Source organism: Pongo abelii, chromosome Y (assembly GCF_028885655.2).
Source record: "Pongo abelii isolate AG06213 chromosome Y, NHGRI_mPonAbe1-v2.0_pri, whole genome shotgun sequence".
Taxonomy (NCBI): domain Eukaryota; kingdom Metazoa; phylum Chordata; class Mammalia; order Primates; family Hominidae; genus Pongo; species Pongo abelii.
In genome coordinates this window covers 60,548,166-60,567,798 of record NC_072009.2, presented here as the reverse complement: position 1 = coordinate 60,567,798, position 19,633 = coordinate 60,548,166, and positions in this window count along the sequence as shown.

Here is a 19,633-nt window from a genome sequence, read left to right as displayed (position 1 = left end):
ATTCCATTCCACATTCCATTCCATTCAATTTCACATTCCATTCCAAATTCCATTCCATTCCATTCCACTTTCAATTCCACATTGCCTTGCATTAGATTCCACGTTCCATTCCGTTCCATTCCACATTGCATTCCATTCCATTCCACATTCCATTCCACATTCCATTTCATTCAATTTCACATTGCATTGCAAATTTCATTCCATTCCATTCCACTTTCCTTTCCACATTGCATTTCATTACATTCCACATTCCATTCCACTTTCCATTCCAATCCATTCAATGTTCCATTTCACGTTCCATTTCACAGTCTATTCCACATTCTATTTCACGTTCCATTCCATTCCATTCCATTCAATTCCAGATTCCATTCCTTTCCATTCCACATTCTATTCTACATTCCATCCCATTCCGTTCCACCCTCCATTCCACATTGCATTCCATTCCATTCCACATTGCACTCCATTGCATCCCACATTCCATTTCTTTCCATTCCACATTACATTCGACATTCCATTCGACCTTCCATTCCATATTCCATTCCATTCCAAACCAAATTCTGTTCCACTCAATTCCACTTTCCATTCCACATTAAATTCCATTCCATTCCACATTCCATAGCATTTCATTCTATTCCACATTCCATTCCTTTCCATTCCACATTTCAAACCTTTCCATCCCACATTCCATTCCTTTCCTTTTCACATTCCATACCATTCCATTCCATTCCACATTTGATTCTTTTCCATTCTACATTCCATTCCATTCTATTCCACATTCAAATCCATTCTATTCCATGCCAGTCCACATTACATTCCGTTCCATTCCACATTCCTTTCCAATCCATTCCACATTCCATTCCACTTTCCATTCCATTCCATTCCACACACCACTCCATTCATTTCCGCATTCAAATCCATTCCTTTCCCTTCCATTACACATTCCTTTCCATTCCATTCCACATTCCATTCCATTCGATTCCGCATTCCATACCATATTGCATTCCGTTCCATCCCACATTCCTTTCCACATTAAATTCCACTTTCCATTCCTCATTCCATTCCACATTCCATTCTATTCCATGCCATGTTTCATTCCACATTCCTTTCCATTCCATTCCACGTTCCATTCCACATTCCAATCCTTTCCATTCCACATTACATTCCGCATTCCATTCCATTCCATTCCACGTTACATTCCACATTATATTCCACATTCCATTCCATTCAATTCCATGTTTCACTCCACTTTACATTCCATTCCATTTCACGTTCCATTCCACATTCCATTGCATATTCCATTCCACGTTCCATTCCATTCCAGTCCACTTTCCATTCCACATTCCATTCTATTCCATTCCACTTTCCTTTCCACTTCCATTCCACGCTCCATTCCATGATGCATTCCACGCTCCATTCCATTTCATTCCATGTTCCATTCCACATTCTATTCCATTCCGCATTCTTTACCACATTCCATTTCATTCCATTCCACATTCCATTCCAGATTCCACTCCGTTCCATTCCACATTCCCTTCCACATTCCATTCCACGCTGCGTTCCACATTCCATTCCACGTCAATTCCATGTTGTATTCCAAATTCCATTCCACGTTACTTTCCATTCCATTCCACGTTCCATTGCACAATGCATTCCTTTCCAATCCACATTCTATTCCACATTCCATTCCACGTTCAATTCCATTCCATTCCGCTTTCCATTCCACATTCCATTCCTTTCCATTCCACTTTCCTTTCAACATTCCATTCCACGTTTCATTCCATGATCCATTCCATGCTCCACTCCATTTTGTTCCAAGTTCGTTTCCACATTGCATTCCATTACATTTTCCGTTTAACATTTCATTCCTCATTCCATTCCATGTTGCTCTCCGTTCCATTCAACGTGCCACACCACATTCCATTCCACATTCAATTCCACATTCCATTCCACTTCCATTACACATTCCATTCCATTCCGTTACATTTCACGTTCCATTCCACCTTCCATTACATTGCATTCCACATTCCATTACGCATTCCATTCCATTCCATCACTTTACATTCCCATTCCATTCCATTCCTTTCCACATTCCACTCCACATTCCAATCCATTGCTTTTCGCATTCCTTTCCATTCCATTCCACATTCCATTCGAGATTCCTTTTCACGTTCCATTCCATTGCATTCCACCTTCCATTCCACATTACATTCCATTACATTCCCCATTCCAAACCATTCCATTCCATTGAATTATGCATTCTATTCCACATTCAATTTCATTCCATTCCACATTCCATTCCATTCCATTCCACATTCTGATCCATTCCATTATACATTCCATTCCAGTTTCCGTTCATTTCCATTCCACTTTCCATTCCACATTCCATAGCTCGTTCCATTCGATTCCATTCCACATTCCTCTGCTTTCGATTCAGTTTCATGCTACATTCCTTTCCATTCCATTCCAGATTACTTTCCTTTCAATTCCATATTCTATTACATTCCATTCCGCATTCCAATCCATTCCATTCCACATTCCATTCCACATTCCGGCCCATTCCTTTCCACATTCCATTCCACGTTTCATTCCATCTCATTCCAGATTCCATTACACATTCCATCCCATTCCATTAAAAATTCCATTCCACATTACATTCCACTCCATTCCACTTTCCTTTGCATTCCACATTCCGTTCTACATTCTTATTCATTCCATGCCACCTTCCGCTCCACATTCCATTCCATTCCCCTAGACTTTCCATTCTACATTCCATTCCACATTCCATTACATTACATTCCACATTCAGTTCCATTCCATTCCACATTCCATTCCATTCCATTCCATTCCACGATTCATGCCATTCCATTCCACATTCTATTCCACCTTCCATAACGTTCCATTACATTGAATTCCACATTCCATTCCATTCCATTCTACTCCATTCCACATTCCATCGCATTCCATTCCATTCCACATTCCATTCCATTCCATTCCACATTCCCTTCCCATTCCAGTCCATATTCCATTCCATCCCATTCCAGTCCATTCCATTCCAAATTCCATTCCGTTCCATTGAATTCCACATTCCATTCCATTCCATTCCATTCCACATTCCATTCCATTCCATTACTCATTCCATTACATCTTCCATTCCTCTTTCCATTGCACGTTGCATTACAGTTTCCAGTCCACGTTCCATTCCATTTTCCAGTCCATTTCATTCCACATTCCATTCAAGTTACATTCCACATTTCACTCGGCATTCCATTCCATTGCGTTCTACATTCCGTTCTACATTCCATTTCATTCCATGCTATTCCATTCAACGTTCCTTTCCACATACCATTCCGTTCCATTCCACTTTTCATTCCACATTCCATTCCACGTTCCATTCCACATTCCATTTCCCATTCCATTCCATTCCATTCCACATTCTATTCCATTCCATTCTACGTTAAATTCCATTTCATTCCACACTCCTTTTCATTCCCTTCCATTCCATTATCCATTCCATTCCATTCCACATCCCATTCCAATCCATTCTATTCCATTCCTTTTCACATTATATGCCATGATATTCCACTCACTTCCAATTCAATTTCCATTCAATTGCATTCCGCATTCCATTCCATTCCATTCCATTCCACATTCCATTCCTTTCCATTACATTCCATTCCAGATTCCATTCCTTTTCATTCCATGACAGGTTCCATTCCATTCCATGACAGGTTCCAATCCTTCCACATTCCATTTATCTTTACAATCCATTCCATTCCACTTTCCATTCCACATTCGCTTCTGTTCCATTGCATTCGACATTTCATTCCACGTTCTAGTCCAATTTTCCATTCCACGTTGCATTCCACACTCCTCTCCATTCCATTCCACATTCCATTCCACATTCCATTCCATTCCATTCCACAGTCCATTACACATTCCACTCCACATTCCATTCCAAATTCCATTTCATTCACCACCATTCCATAACACATTTCATTCCATTCCATTCCACATTCCATTCCATTACATTCTACCTTCAATTCCACTTTCTATTCCACTTTCCATTCATCGTTCCATTCCACGTTCCATTCCACGTTTCTTTCAATTCCATTCAATATTCCGTTCCATTCCAATCCACAATCCTTTCCACATTCCTTTCCATTCCATTCCATTCCACATTCCATTCTATTCCAATCCACATTCCATTCAATTCCATTCCATATTCCATTCCATTCCGTATTCCTTTCCACTCCATTCCACATACATTTCCAGTCCATTCCATATTTGATTATGTTCCATGTTATATACCAGAATGCATTCCACGATTCACTCCACATTCCAGTCCATTCCATGACACATTCCATTCCACATTCCATTCCACATTCCATTCCATTCCACCTACCATTACACATTCCATTCGACTTTTCATTCCACATTGCATACCATTCCATTCCACGTTCCATTACACATTCTGTAGCATTCCATTGCAAACTACATTCCTTTCCATTCCATTACACATTCCATGCCACATTCCTTTCCTTTCCATTCCACATTGCATTCCATTCCATTACATATTCCATTCCACATTCAGTTCCATTCCATTCCACTTTCCATTCCACATTCCATTCCATTGCATTCCACATTCCATTCCACATTCTATTCCTTTCCATTCCGCATTATATTTCATTCCATTCCATTCCACATTCAATTCCATTCCATTCCATTCGACATTCCATTCCACATTCCATTCCACTAAAATCCACATTCCATTCGATTCGACATTCCATTCCATTCCACATTCCATTCCACTACAATCCACATTCCATTCAACTGGATTCTACATTCCCTTCCTTTCCACTCCACATTCCATTCCACATTTCATTTCAATCCATTTCACAATCCATTCCATTGCATTCCACATTCCATTCCATATTCCATTCCATTGCATTCCACATTCCATTCCTCTCCATTCCACATTCCATTCCTTCCCAATCCACATTCCATTCCACATTCCATGCCACATTCCATTCCATTTCATTCCACTTTCCATTTCACATTCCATTCCATTCCATTCCATATCCCATTCCATACCATTCCACATTCCATTCCTTTCCCGTCCTGATACTATTCCATATTCCATTCCATTCCATTCCACAATCCATTCCTTCCCATTCCACATTCCATTCCACATTCCATTCCACATTTCATTCCATTCCATTCCATTACACATTCCATTCCTTTCCAGTCCACATTCCATTCCGCATTTCATTCCATTCAACATTCCATTCCTTTCCAGTCCACATTCCATTCTACATTCTATTCCATTACAATCCAAAATCCACTGCATTCCATTCCACTTTCCATTCCATTGCATTTCACATTCCGTTCCATTCCATTCCACATGCCTTTCCGTATTCCATTACATTCCATTCCACATTGCATTACACGACACATTCTTTTCCTTTCCATTACATTCCACGTTGCATTCCATTCCATTCCACATTCCATTCCATTCCATTACACATTCCATTCCATTTCACGTTCCATTACACATTGCATTCCGTTCGATTCCACATTCCCTTCCGTTTGATTCTACTTTTCATTCCACATTGAATTACATTCCTTTCCAAAAGACATTCAATTCCATTCCATTCCACATTCCATTCCACATTCCTTTCCATTCCATTCCACATTCCATTCCATTGCCTTGCACATCCCATTGCATTCCATTCCACAATCCATTCCATTGCATTCTACTTTCCATTCCACAATCCTTTACACATTACATTCCACGTTCCATTCCAAATTCCATTCCACATTCAGTTCCATCCCATTCCACATTCCATTCCACATTATATTCCATTCCATTCCACAGTCCATTCCACGATCCTTTCCATTCCATTCCTCATTCCTTTGCACATTCCGTTCCATTCCAATCCAGATACCAAACGACATACCATTGCATTGCCTTCCATTCCACATTGTATTCCATTCCATTTCATATTCTATTCCATTCAATTCCATTGCATTCCACATTGCATTCCACATTCCTTTCCATTCCATTACGCATTCCCTTCCACCTTTCATTCCATTCCATTCCATGTTCCATTCCACATTCCATTCCATTTCATTCCAAATTCCATAACTTTGCATTCCACATTCCATACCACATTCCAATCCATTCCTTTCCACATTCCATTCGAAATTCCATTTCATTCCATTCCACATTCCATTCCATTGCATTCCATATTCCATTCCATTCCATTCCATTTAATTCCACATTTCATTCCATTCAATTCCACCTTCCATTCCATTCGATTCCACATTGCTTTCCTTTCCATTCCTCGTTTCATTCCACATTCCCTTCCACTTTCCACTACACGTTCCATTCCATTCGATTCCACGTTCCAATCCACGTTCCATTCCACTTTCAATTCCATTCCGTTTAAAATTCCGTTCCATTCAATTTCAAATTGCATTGCATTCCATTCAATTCCATTCCACTTTCCATTCCATTCCATTCCACATTCCATACCATTCTATTCCATTCCACATTTCATTCCATTCCATTCCATATTCCATTCCATATTCCATTCCACGTTCCATTCCAATTTCCATTCCATTTCAATCCACATTCCATTCCATTTCATTCAATTCCACATGCCATTCCACTCCATTCCACATTCCATTACATTCCGTTCCATTCCACTTTCCATTTCACTTTCCATTCAATTCCATTTCCACATTCCATTCCATTCCACATTCCATTCCACATTCCATTCCACGTTCCTTTCCACTTTCCATTCCATATTCCATTCCATTCCATTCCACATTCCATTAGACATTACATTCCATATCATTCCACATTCCATTCCACATTCCATTACATTCCATTGCACCTTCCATTCCATTGAATTGTACACTCTACTCGATTCCACTCCAAATTCCATTCCACAATCCTCTCCATTCCATTCCATATTCCATTCCACATTCCACTCAACTTTCCATTCCATTCCATTCCACATTCCACATTCCATTTCATTTCATTCCAAATTCCATAATATTCCCTTCTACATTTCACATTCCATTCCATTTCATTCCACATTCCAGAAAATTCCATTCCACTTTCCATTCTATTCCATTCCACATTCGATTCCATTCCATTCCACATTCCGTTACACATTGCATTCCATTCCATTCCACATTCCATTAAACATTCCACTCCATTCCTTTCCACATCCATTTCATTCCATTCCATTCCTTTCCACATTCAATTCATTTCCATTCCACATGCCATTCCATTCCATTCCATTGCATTCCACACTTCATTCCACATTCCATTCCAATCAATTACTCACTCCATTCTACATTCCATTCCTTTCCTTTCCATATCAAATTAATTCCTCATTCCATTCCTTTCCATTCCACATTCCATTCCACATTCCATTCCATTCCATTCCGCAGTCCATTCTACATTCCATTCCATTCCATTCCACATTGCATTCCACATACCATTCCGCATTCCATTCCATTCCATTCCATACCATTCCATTCCATTCAACAGTCCATTCCATTCCATTCCACATTCCATTCTTCATTACATTCCACGTTCCAATCCATACAATTTCATTCCATTCTATTCCATTCCACATTCCATTCCATTCTATTAGATTCCATTCCACTTTACCTTCCATTCCATTTCACTTTGCATACCCTTCCATTCCACATTACTTTCCACATTCCATTCCACGTTCCATTCCACGTTCCATTCCACATTCCCTTCCACTTTCCATTCCATTCCATTCCATATTCCATTTCATTACATTACACATGCCATTCCATTCCATTCCATTCCACATTCCATTCCATTCCTTTGCAGATTCCATTCCATTCCATTCCACATTCCATTCCATTCCTTTGCAGATTCCATTCCATTCCATTCCATTCAACCTTACTTTCCATTCCACATTCAATTCCAATTCACCATTCCATTCCACATTCCTTTGGATTCTAATCAATTCCACTTTTCATTCCAATCCAATTCGAATTCCATTCCATTCCATTCGATTCCACATGACGTTCCACATTCCATTCCACATTTCATTGCATTCCATTCCACATTCCATTCCATTCCAATCCACATTCCATTACTTTGCATTTCACATACCATTCCATTCCATTTCATTCCCTTCCATTCCACATTTCATTTCATTCCATTCCACATTTGTTTCCGTGTTCCATTCTACGTTCCATTCCACATTGCATTTCATGCCATTCCACATTCCATTCCATTCCATTCCACATTCCATTCCATTTCAAATTCCATTCCATTCCAGTCCATTGCATTCCACTTTCCATTACAGATTCCGTTCCATTCCATTCCAGATTTCATTCCCTTCCATTCCATTCCACCTTCCGTTCCATTCCATTCCACATTCCATTCCACATTCCATTCCATTCCACATTCCATTCCATTCCATTCCACATTCCTTTGCGTTCCATTCCACATTCAATTCCATTCCATCCCATACTGCATTATATTCCATTCCAAATTCCATTCCATTCCATTCCACATTCCATTCCATTCCATTCCAATTTCCATTCCCGTCCATTTCACATTCCATTCCAGTCATACCACATTGCTTTCCACATTCCATTCCATTCCATTACACATTCCATTCACTTCCTTCCCACATTCCATTCCACATTCCATTCCATTCCACATTCCATTCCACTCTAATCCACATTTCTTTCCACTCCATTTCACCTTCCATTCCATTCTTTTGCATTCCATTCCTTTCCATTCCCTTCCATTCCACTTTCCGTTCCACATTCCATTCCACGTTCCGTTACTCATTCCATTCCACGTTCCACTCCATGTTACATTCCACGTTCCATTCCACGTTACATTCCACGTTCTATTTAATGTTCCATTCCACATTCCATTCCATTCCGCTCCATTACATTGCGTTCAACTTTCCATTCTGTTGCATTCCACATTACATTCCAGTACATTCCACATTCCATTCCACGTTCAATTTCAAATTTCATTCCATTCCATTCCATATTCCATTCCACATTCCATTCCATTCCATTCCGTTCAACATCCATTCCACTCCACATTCCATTACAAATTCTCTTCTAGTAAATTTCATTCCAAATTCCATTCCAAATTCCATTCTATTAAATTCCACATTCCATTCCATTCCATTCCACTTTCCATTCCAAATTCCATTCCATTCCGTTCCACATTCCATTCCACATTCCATTCCACATTCCATGCCCTTCCATTCAACATTCCCTTCCACATTCCATTCCATTTAATTCCATATTCCATTCCACATTCCATTCCATACCATTCCACATTGCATTCCACATTCCTTTCATTTCCATTCCACATTCCTTTCCATTCCACATTCTATTCCATTCCACATTCCATTCCAAATTCCATTGCATTCCGTTCCACATTCGATTCCACATTCCATTCCACTCCATTCAATTCCACATTCCAATCCATTTCGTTCAGCAATCCATTCCACTCCTTTCCACATTCCATTCGACATTCCATTTCACATCCCATTCCATGTTCCATTCTACGTTCCATTCCAAGGTCCATTCAACTAAATTCCACGTTCCATTCCCCATTAGATTCCAATCCATTCCACTTTCCTTTCCACATTCCATTCCACATTCCATTCCATTCCATTACAAATTTCATTCCATTCCATTCCACATTCCATTACAAGTTTCATTCCATTCCATTCGACATTCCTTTGCGTATTCCATTCCACGTTCCATTCCACATTCCAATCCAAATTGCATTTCACATTCCATTACACTCCATTACACATTGCATTCCACATTCCACTCCATTCCATTCCATTTTCCATTCAACATTCCATTCTACAATCCATTCCATATTCCATTCTATTCCATCCCACATTCCATTCCACACTCCATTCCATTCCATTCCACGTTCAATTCCACATTCCTTTCTATTACATTTGACATTCTATTTCACATTGCATTCCATATTCCATTTCACATTCCATTCCGTTCCATTACACATTCCATTCCACATTTGATTGCACATTCCATTCCACATTCCATTCCGTTCCATTCCATATTCCATTCCACGTTCCATTCCGCATTCCATTAAACATTCCATTCCACATTCAATTCCACAGTCCGTTAAATTCCATTCCACATTGCTTTCCATTCCACTCCACATTCCATTCCACGTTGCATTCAACGTTCTATTCCAAGTTCCATTCAATATCATTCCATGTTCCATTCCACATTCCATTCCATTCCATTCCACATTCCTTTCAACATTGCATTCCCCATTCCATTCCACATTATATTCCACATTCCGTTCCAAATTCCATTCCACATCCCACTCCACATTCCATTCCATTCCATTCCACATTACTTTCCGTTCCATTCCACATTCCATTCCACACTCCATTCCACATTCCATTGCAAATTCCATCCCGTTCCATTCCACCTTCGTTTCCACATTACATTCTACTTTACATTCCACATCCCATTCCATTCCATTTTACATTCCATTCCACAACCCATTACATTACATTCCACATTTCATTCCATTCTATTCCACATTCCATTCCACATTGCATTCCACATTCCATTCCGTACCACATTCCATTCCACATAAAATTTCATTCCATTCCATTCCACATACCATTCCATTCAATTCCACTTTCAATTCCATTGCATTTCACATTCGAGTCCACATTCCATTCCAAATTATATTCCATTCCATTCCACTCTCCATTCCACGTTGCATTCCAAGTTTCTTTCCATTCCATTTCACTTTACATTCGACGTTCTATTCCATTCAATTCCACGTTCCATTCCACATTCCATTCCGTTCCATTCCACATTGCTATTTAAATTCCATTCCACATTCCATTCCACATTCCTTTCCATTCCATTCCACGTTCCATTCCACGTTATATTCCAGTCCATTCCACTTACGATTCCACATCCCATTCCACATTCCATCCCATTCCATTCCACATTCTTTTCCATTCCAATCCACTTTCCATTCCACATTCCTTATCCATTCTATTCTTCATTCTATTCCACATTCCATTCCACAATCCATTCCATTCCATTGCACATTCCATTCCACATTCTATTCCATTCCGTTCCGTTCCAATTTCCATTCCATGTTACATTCCACATTCCATTCCACATTCCATTCCGTTCCATTCAAGGATCCATTCCACGTTCTATTCCACATTCCTATCCACATTCCATTCCACGTTCCATTCCAATACATTCCACCTTCCATTCCACTACATTTCACGTTCCGTTCCACGTTAAATTCCACATACCATTCCATTCCATTCCATTCTATTACTTTGCATTCTATTCCGCATTCCTCCCCATTCCATTCCATTCCACATTAGACACCATTCCATTGCATTCCATATTCCAATCCTTTCGAATACACATTCCATTCCTTTCCTTTTCACGTTCCATTCCATTCCATTCCACATTCCATTCCACATTCCATTCCACATTCCATTCTATTCCATTCCACTTACCATTCCATTCAATTCCACATTCCATTGCATTCCATTCCACATTAAATTCTGCATTCCATTCCTTTCAATTCCACCTTCCTTCTGACCTTCCATTCCATTCCATTCCACAATACAGTTCACATTCCATTCCGCATTCTTCTGCACATTGCATTCCACTCCATTCCAACTTCCATTCCACATTCAATTCCATGACTTTCCATTACACTTTCCATTCCATTACTATCCACTCCACATTCGTTCCATGCCATTCCATTCCATATTCCATTCTATTCCCTTTAATTTTCCATTCCATGCCATTCAACATTCCATTCTATTCCATTCCACATTCCATTCCACGTTCCATTCTACGTTACATTCCACTTTCCATTCCACATTCCATTCCACAATCCTTTCTATTCCACTCCACATTCCATTACACATTATATTCCACTCTATTCCACATACGATTCCACATTCCGTTCCACATTCCATCACATTCCATTCCACATTCTTTTCCATTCCAATCCACTTTCCATTCCACATTCCTATCCATTCTATTCTTCATTCTATTCCACATTCCATTCCACAATCCATTGCATTCCATTGCACATTCCATTCCACATTCTATTCCATTCCATTCCATTCCAATTTCCATTCCATGTTACATTCCACATTCCATTCCAGATTCCATTCCGTTCCATTGAAGCTTCCATTCCACGTTCCATTCCACATTCCATTCCACATTCCATTCCACGTTCCATTCCACTCCATTCCATGTTCCATTCGATTCCATTCCACGTTCCATTCCCCGTTCCATTCCACATACCATTCCATTCCATTCCATTCTATTACTTTGCATTCCATTCCACATTCCTCTCCATTCCATTCCATTCCTTTCCATATTCCATACCATTCCATTGCATTCCACATTCCAATCCTTTCAAAAACACATTCCATTCCTTTCCTTTGCACGTTCCATTCCATTCCATTCCATTCCACATTCCATTCCATTCCATTCCACTTTCTATTCCACTTTCCATTCATTGTTCCATTCCACGATCCCTTTCACGTTTCTTTCAATTCCATTCAATATTCCGTTCCATTCCAATCCACAATTCTTTCCACATTCCTTTGCATTCCATTCCACATTCCACTCCATTCCATTACAAATTCAATTCCACATTCCATTCCATTCAATTCCATTCCACATTCCATTCCATTCCATTCCATTCCACATTCCATTCCACATTCCTTTCTATTCCATTCCACGTATCATTCCATTCAATTCCACATTCCATTCCATTCCATTCCACGTTCCATTCCACATTCTTCTCCACATTCCATTCCATTCCATTCCAACTTCCATTCAACATTCCGTTCCACGAATTTCCATTCCAATTTCCATTCCATTATTATCCATTCCACATTCCCTTACATTCCATTCCATTCCACATTCCATTCTATTCCCTTCCATATTCCATTCCATTCCATTCCACATTCCATTCTATTCCATTCCACATTCCATTCCACGTTCCATTCTACGTTACATTCCACTTTCCATTCCACTTTCCTTTCCACATTCCATTCCACATTCCATTCCACATTGCATTCCACATTCCATTCTACATTCCATTCCATTCCACTTTCAATTATATTCCATTGCACATTCCATACCATTCCATTCCATTCCATTCCATTCCGTTCCATTAAGCATTCTATTCCACGTTGCATTCCACCTTGCATTCCACATTCCGTTCAATTCCGTTCCACTTTCCTTTCAATATTTCTTTACACATACCTTTCCACATTACTTCCGTTTCATTCCAAATTCCATTCCATATTCCATTCCATTCCATTCCACATTCTGCTCAACCTACCATTCAAATTTCCATTCCACATTCCATTCCATTCCATTCCACATTCCTTTCCACATTCCATTCCACATTCCATTCCATGACTTTCCACAATGCATTCCACATTCTATATCACGTTCCATTCCATTTCATTCCACATTCCATTCCATGCCATTCCACCTTACATTCCACGTTCCACTCCACATTCCATTCTATTTCATTCCAAATTCCATTACATTCCATTGCACTTTCCATTCCATTCACGTTCCATTCCATTCCATTACACTTTCCATTCCATTCCATTCCACATTCCATTCCACATTCCATTAAATTCCATTCCTTTCCACATTCCTGTCCATTCTATTAGTCATTCCATTCCACGTTCCATTTCACTTTCCATTGCACATTCCATTATACGTTCCATTCCACGTTCCATTCCATTCCATTCTACATCTGATTCCTCATCCCATTCCATTCCATTCCACATCCCATACCATTCCATTCCATTCTATTTCAAATTCCATTCCATTCCATTCTGCTTTCCATTCCACATTCCATTCCATTCCATTCCAATTTCCATTCCATTCCATTCCAAATTCCATTCCACATTCCATTCTGTTCCATTCCACATTCCATTCCACATTCCATTCCTTTCCATTCCACAATGTATTCTATTCCATTCTACTTTCCATTCCACATTCCATTCTGTTTCCTTAAACATTCCATTCCACATTCCATTACTTGTTCCATTTCTTTCCATTCCACTTTCCATTCCACGTTCCATTAAATTCCGTTTCACTTGCCTTTCAACATTCCATTACACATAGCTTTCCACATTACTTCCGTTCCATTCCACATTCCATTCCACATTCCTTTCCACATTCCATTGCATTCCATTCCGCATTGTATTCCACCTTGCATTCAAAATACCATTCCACAATCCATTCCATTTCATCCCATATTCCATTCCACAATTCATTGCATTCCATTCCACATTCCATTCCATTCCATTCCGTATTGAATTCCACATTACACTCCACATTCCATTCCATTCCATTCTACATTCCATTGTACGTTCCATTCCATTTCATTCGATGTTCCATTCCACGTTCCATTCCATATTCCATTCCATTCCATTCCATTCCACATTCCATTATACAGTCCATTCCATTTTATTCGATGTTCCATTCCACGTTCCATTCCATATTCCATTCCTTTCCATTCCCCATTCCATTCCTTTCCATTCCACATTCCATTCCACATTGCATTCCATTTCTTTCCACATTGAATTCCACTTTCCATTCCACATTCCATTCCATTCCATTTCACGTTACTTTCCACTTTGCATTCCACATCCCATTCCATTCCATTCCAGGTTGAATTCCACATTCCTTTCAATTCCATTACACATTCCATACATTCCATTCCATTCCATTCCACATTCCATTCCACATTCCAGTGCATATTCCATTCCATTCCATTCCACATTCCATTCCCTTCCATTCCACATTCCTTTCCATTTCATCCCACATTCCATTCCACGTTCCATTCCATTGGAATCCACATTCTGTTCCATTCCATTGCATTCAAGTCCACATTCTATTCCACTGCATTCCATTCCACGTTTTGTTCCATTCTATTCCATTCCACATTCAATTCCATTCCTTGCTGTATTCAATTCCATTCAATTTCACATTCCATTCCATTTCATTCCTTATTCCATTCCATTGCATTGCACATTCCATTCCCTTCAATTCAACATTCCATTCCATTCCAATGCACATTCAATTCCATTCCATGCCATTTCACGTGCCATTCCATTGTATTCCACATTCCAGTCCATTCTACTCCACATTTCATTCCACATTCCATTCCATTCCATTCCACTTTCCGTTGCATTCCATTCCACCTTCTATTCCATACAACTTCACACTGCATTCAGTTCCATTCCAGATTCCTTTCCACATTCCATTCCTCATTCTGTTCCAAATGTCGTTCCACATTCCATTATAAATTCAGTTCCATTCCATGTCACATTCCATTCCACATTCCATTGCATTCCATACCACATTTCATTCCACATACCTTTACACATTCCATTCCACATTCCGTTCCGCATTGCATTCTACATTCCATTCCACTCCATTCCAGATTGCAATCCATTCCGTTCCACATTCCATTTCACATTTCATTCTGCATTCCGTTTCACATTCCATTGCATTCCATTCCCAATTCCGTTCCATCCCTTTCCACTTTCCATTCCACATTCCTTTCCACGTTTCTTTCAACGTTCTATTCCAAGTTCCATTAAATATCATTCCACTTTCCGTTCCACATTCCATTCCATTCCATTCGACTTTCCATTCAACATTCCATTCCCCATTCCATTCCACATTAATTTCCCTTCCATTCCGTATTGCATTCCACATTCCGTTCCATATTCCACACCATTCCATTCCGCAATCCATTCCATTCCATTATACATTCCATTCCATTCCATTCCACATTTCATTCCACATTGCATTCCACATTTCATTCCACATTTCATTCCATTCCACATTCCATTACACGTTCCATTCCATTCCATTCCACGTTTCATTCTAGGTTCCATTCCACGTTCCATTCCAAATTCCGGTCCACATTCCATTCCAAATTCCATTCCACATTCCATTCCATATTCCATTCCATTGCATGCCACATTCCATTAAACGTTCCAGTCCATTGTATACCGTGTTCAATTGCACATTCCATTACTTTTCATTTGACATTCCATTCCACATTCCATTCCAAATTCCATTTCACATTCCATTCTGTTCCATTACACATTCCATTCCACACTCCATTCCAGAATCCATCCCACATTGCATTCCACATTCAATTCCGTCCTGTTCCACATTCAATTCCACATTCCATTCCACATTCCATTCGAAGTTCCACTCCTTTCCTTTCCACATTCCATTCCACACTCCATTCCACATTCCATTTCACATTCCATTCCCTTCCATTCCACATTCCTTTACACATTCCATTCAACATTCCATTCCACAGTCCATTCCACATTCTTTTCCATTCCATTCCACATTCCATTCCATTCCTTACCACATTCCATTCCATTCCATTTCATATTATATTCCATTCCATTCCTTTCCCTTCCATTCCACATTCCATTCCATTCCATTCCACATTCCATTCCAAAACTTTCCATTACATATTCCATTCCACTCCATTCCTCGTTTCGTTAAATGTTCCATTACACATTCCATTTCATTCCATTCCACATACCATTTCATTCCATTCCATTCCATTTCAAATTCCATTCCATTATATTCCATTCCATTCCACATTCCATTCCATTCCACTTCAAATTGCCTTTCCTTCCATTCCATCCCAATCCGCATTCCGTTGCTTTCCATTACACATTGCAATCCATTTAATTCCACGTTACATTCCATTGTATTCCATGTTCTATTCCACATTCCATTCCACTTTCCATTCCATTCCAGTCCTCATCCCATTCCATTCCATTCCACTTTCCATTCCACGTTCCATTCCATTCCATTCCACTTTATATTCCACATTCCATTCCATTCCGTTCTTCATTCAACTTAATTCCTTTCCATTCCACGTTCCACTCCATTCCATTCCACATTCCATTCCACATTCCATTTCACTGCATTCCACATTCCATTCCACAATCCATTCTATATTCCTTTCCACATTCCATTCCATTCCATTCCGCATTCCAGTGCATTCCATTCCATTCCATTCCACCCTCCACCCAATTCCATTCCGCATTCCATTCCACATTCCACTCTACTCCCTTCCACATTCCATTCCACATTCCTTTCCATTCAAATCCACATTCCATTTCATTCCATTACGAATTCCATTCTATTCAATTCCACATTACATTGCATTCCTTTCCACCTTCCATTCTACATTTCATTCCTTTCCTTTACACATTCCAGTATGCACTCCATTCCATTACTTTCCACATCGATTCCATTCCATTCCATTCCACATTCTTCTCCGTTCAATTTCACATTTCATTCTATTCCATTCCACGTTCCATTCCATTCCGTTCCATTCCACAGTCCATTCCATTCCATTCCACAATCCATTACATTCAATTCCATTCCATTGCATTTTCCATTGCATTCCATTGCACTTTCCTTTCCATTCCATTCCATTCCACATTCCAATCCACCTTCCATTCCTTTCCATTTCACATTCCTTTCCATTGAATTCCATTAGATTTAACATTCCATTCCATTCCACATTCCATTATAGATTCCTTTCCATTCCCTTCCACATTCCATTCCACATTCAATTCCATTCCATTCCACATTCCATTCCATTCCATTCCACATTGCATTCCAATCCATTCCACGTTGAATTCCATTCCATTCCATGTTGCATTCCATTCCATTCCACGTTCCATTCCAAATTCAATTCCATTGCATTCCGCATTCCATTCCATTGCATTCCACATTCCTTTCCATTTTATTCCACATTCCATGCCACATCCCATTCCACGTTCCATTCCACGTTCCATTCGACATTCCTTTCCATTTTCCACTCCACGTTCCTCTTCTCCTTCCATTGCATTCCATTCCACATTCCTTTCCACATTCCATTCCGCAATCCATTCCGCATTCCATTCCACATTCCATTGAACGTTCCATTCCATTCCATTCCACATTCCATTCCACATTCCATTCCATTCAATTCCACATTCCATTCCACATTCCATTCCCTTTCATTCCACATTCCATTCCTCATTCCATTCCACATCCCCTTCCACATTCCATTCCACTTTCAATTTCACGTTCCTTTCCGTTCCATTCCACATTCTTTTCCACATTCCTTTCCATTCCATTCCACATTCCATTCCATTCCATCCACATTCCATTCCATTCCACGTTATATTCCACATTCCATTTAATTCCATTCCACATTCCATTCGATTCCATTCCACATTCCACTCCATTCCATTCCGTTAAACATTGCATTCCAAATTCCCTTCCATTCCATTCCGCATTCCATTCCTTTCCATTCCTTTCCATTCCATTTTCCATTCGATTCCATTCTACATTCCAATCCATTCCATTCCACAATCCACTCCAATCCATTCCACATTCCATTCCATTACATTCCTCTACATTACTTTCCTTTCCACATTCCATTCCATTCCTTATTCCATTCCATTCCATTCCACATTACATTCCTTTCCCTTCCACATTGCATTCCATTCCATTCCACATTCTATTCCACATTAACATCCATTGCATTCTACATTACATTATTTCCATTCCATTCCATTCCACATTCCATTCCATTCCACATTCCATTTCATTCCTTTCCACATTCAATGCTATTGCATTCAACTCCATTCCGTTAAACCTTGCATTCCAAATTCCCTTCCATTCCATTCTGCATTCCATTCTTTTCCATTCCATTCGTTTCCATTCCCTTCCATTCCACAATCCATTCCATGCCATTCCATTCTGCAATCCATTCCATTCCATTCCACCTTCCATTCCATTCAATTCCATTCCATTGTAAATTCCATTTTATTCCATTCCATTCAATTCGATTCCATTCGACATTGTATTCCACATTCCCTTTAGTTCCATTTCACCTTCCATTCCATTTCATTGCCTTCCATTACATATTCCATTCCGTTACATTCCACAATCCAGTCCATTCCATTCCATATTCCAGTCCACTTTCCGCTCCATTCCATTCCAAATTCCATTCTACATTCCATTCCTGATTCCATTCCAATCCATTGCACAATCCACTCCATTCCTTTCCATTACATATTCCATTCCATTCCACTCCATATTCCATTCCACATTCCATTCCATTCCATTCCATTCCACATTCCATTGCGCATTCCATTCCAGTCCATTCCACATTCCATTCCAATCCATTGCACATTCCACTCCATTCCAATCCGTTCCATTCCACTTCACATTCCATTCCATTCCACTTCACATTCGATTCCAAATTCCATTCCTTTCCGTTCTATTCCATTCCACGTTCCAGTCCGCATTCCATTCCATTCCCCATTCTATTCCATTCCATTCCTCATTCCATTTGACATTCCATTCCAAGATCCATTCCACGTTCCATTCCACGTTCCATTCCATTTCTTTCCACATTCCATTGCACATTGCATTCCATATCATCCCACATTCCATTCCACATTACATTCCAGTC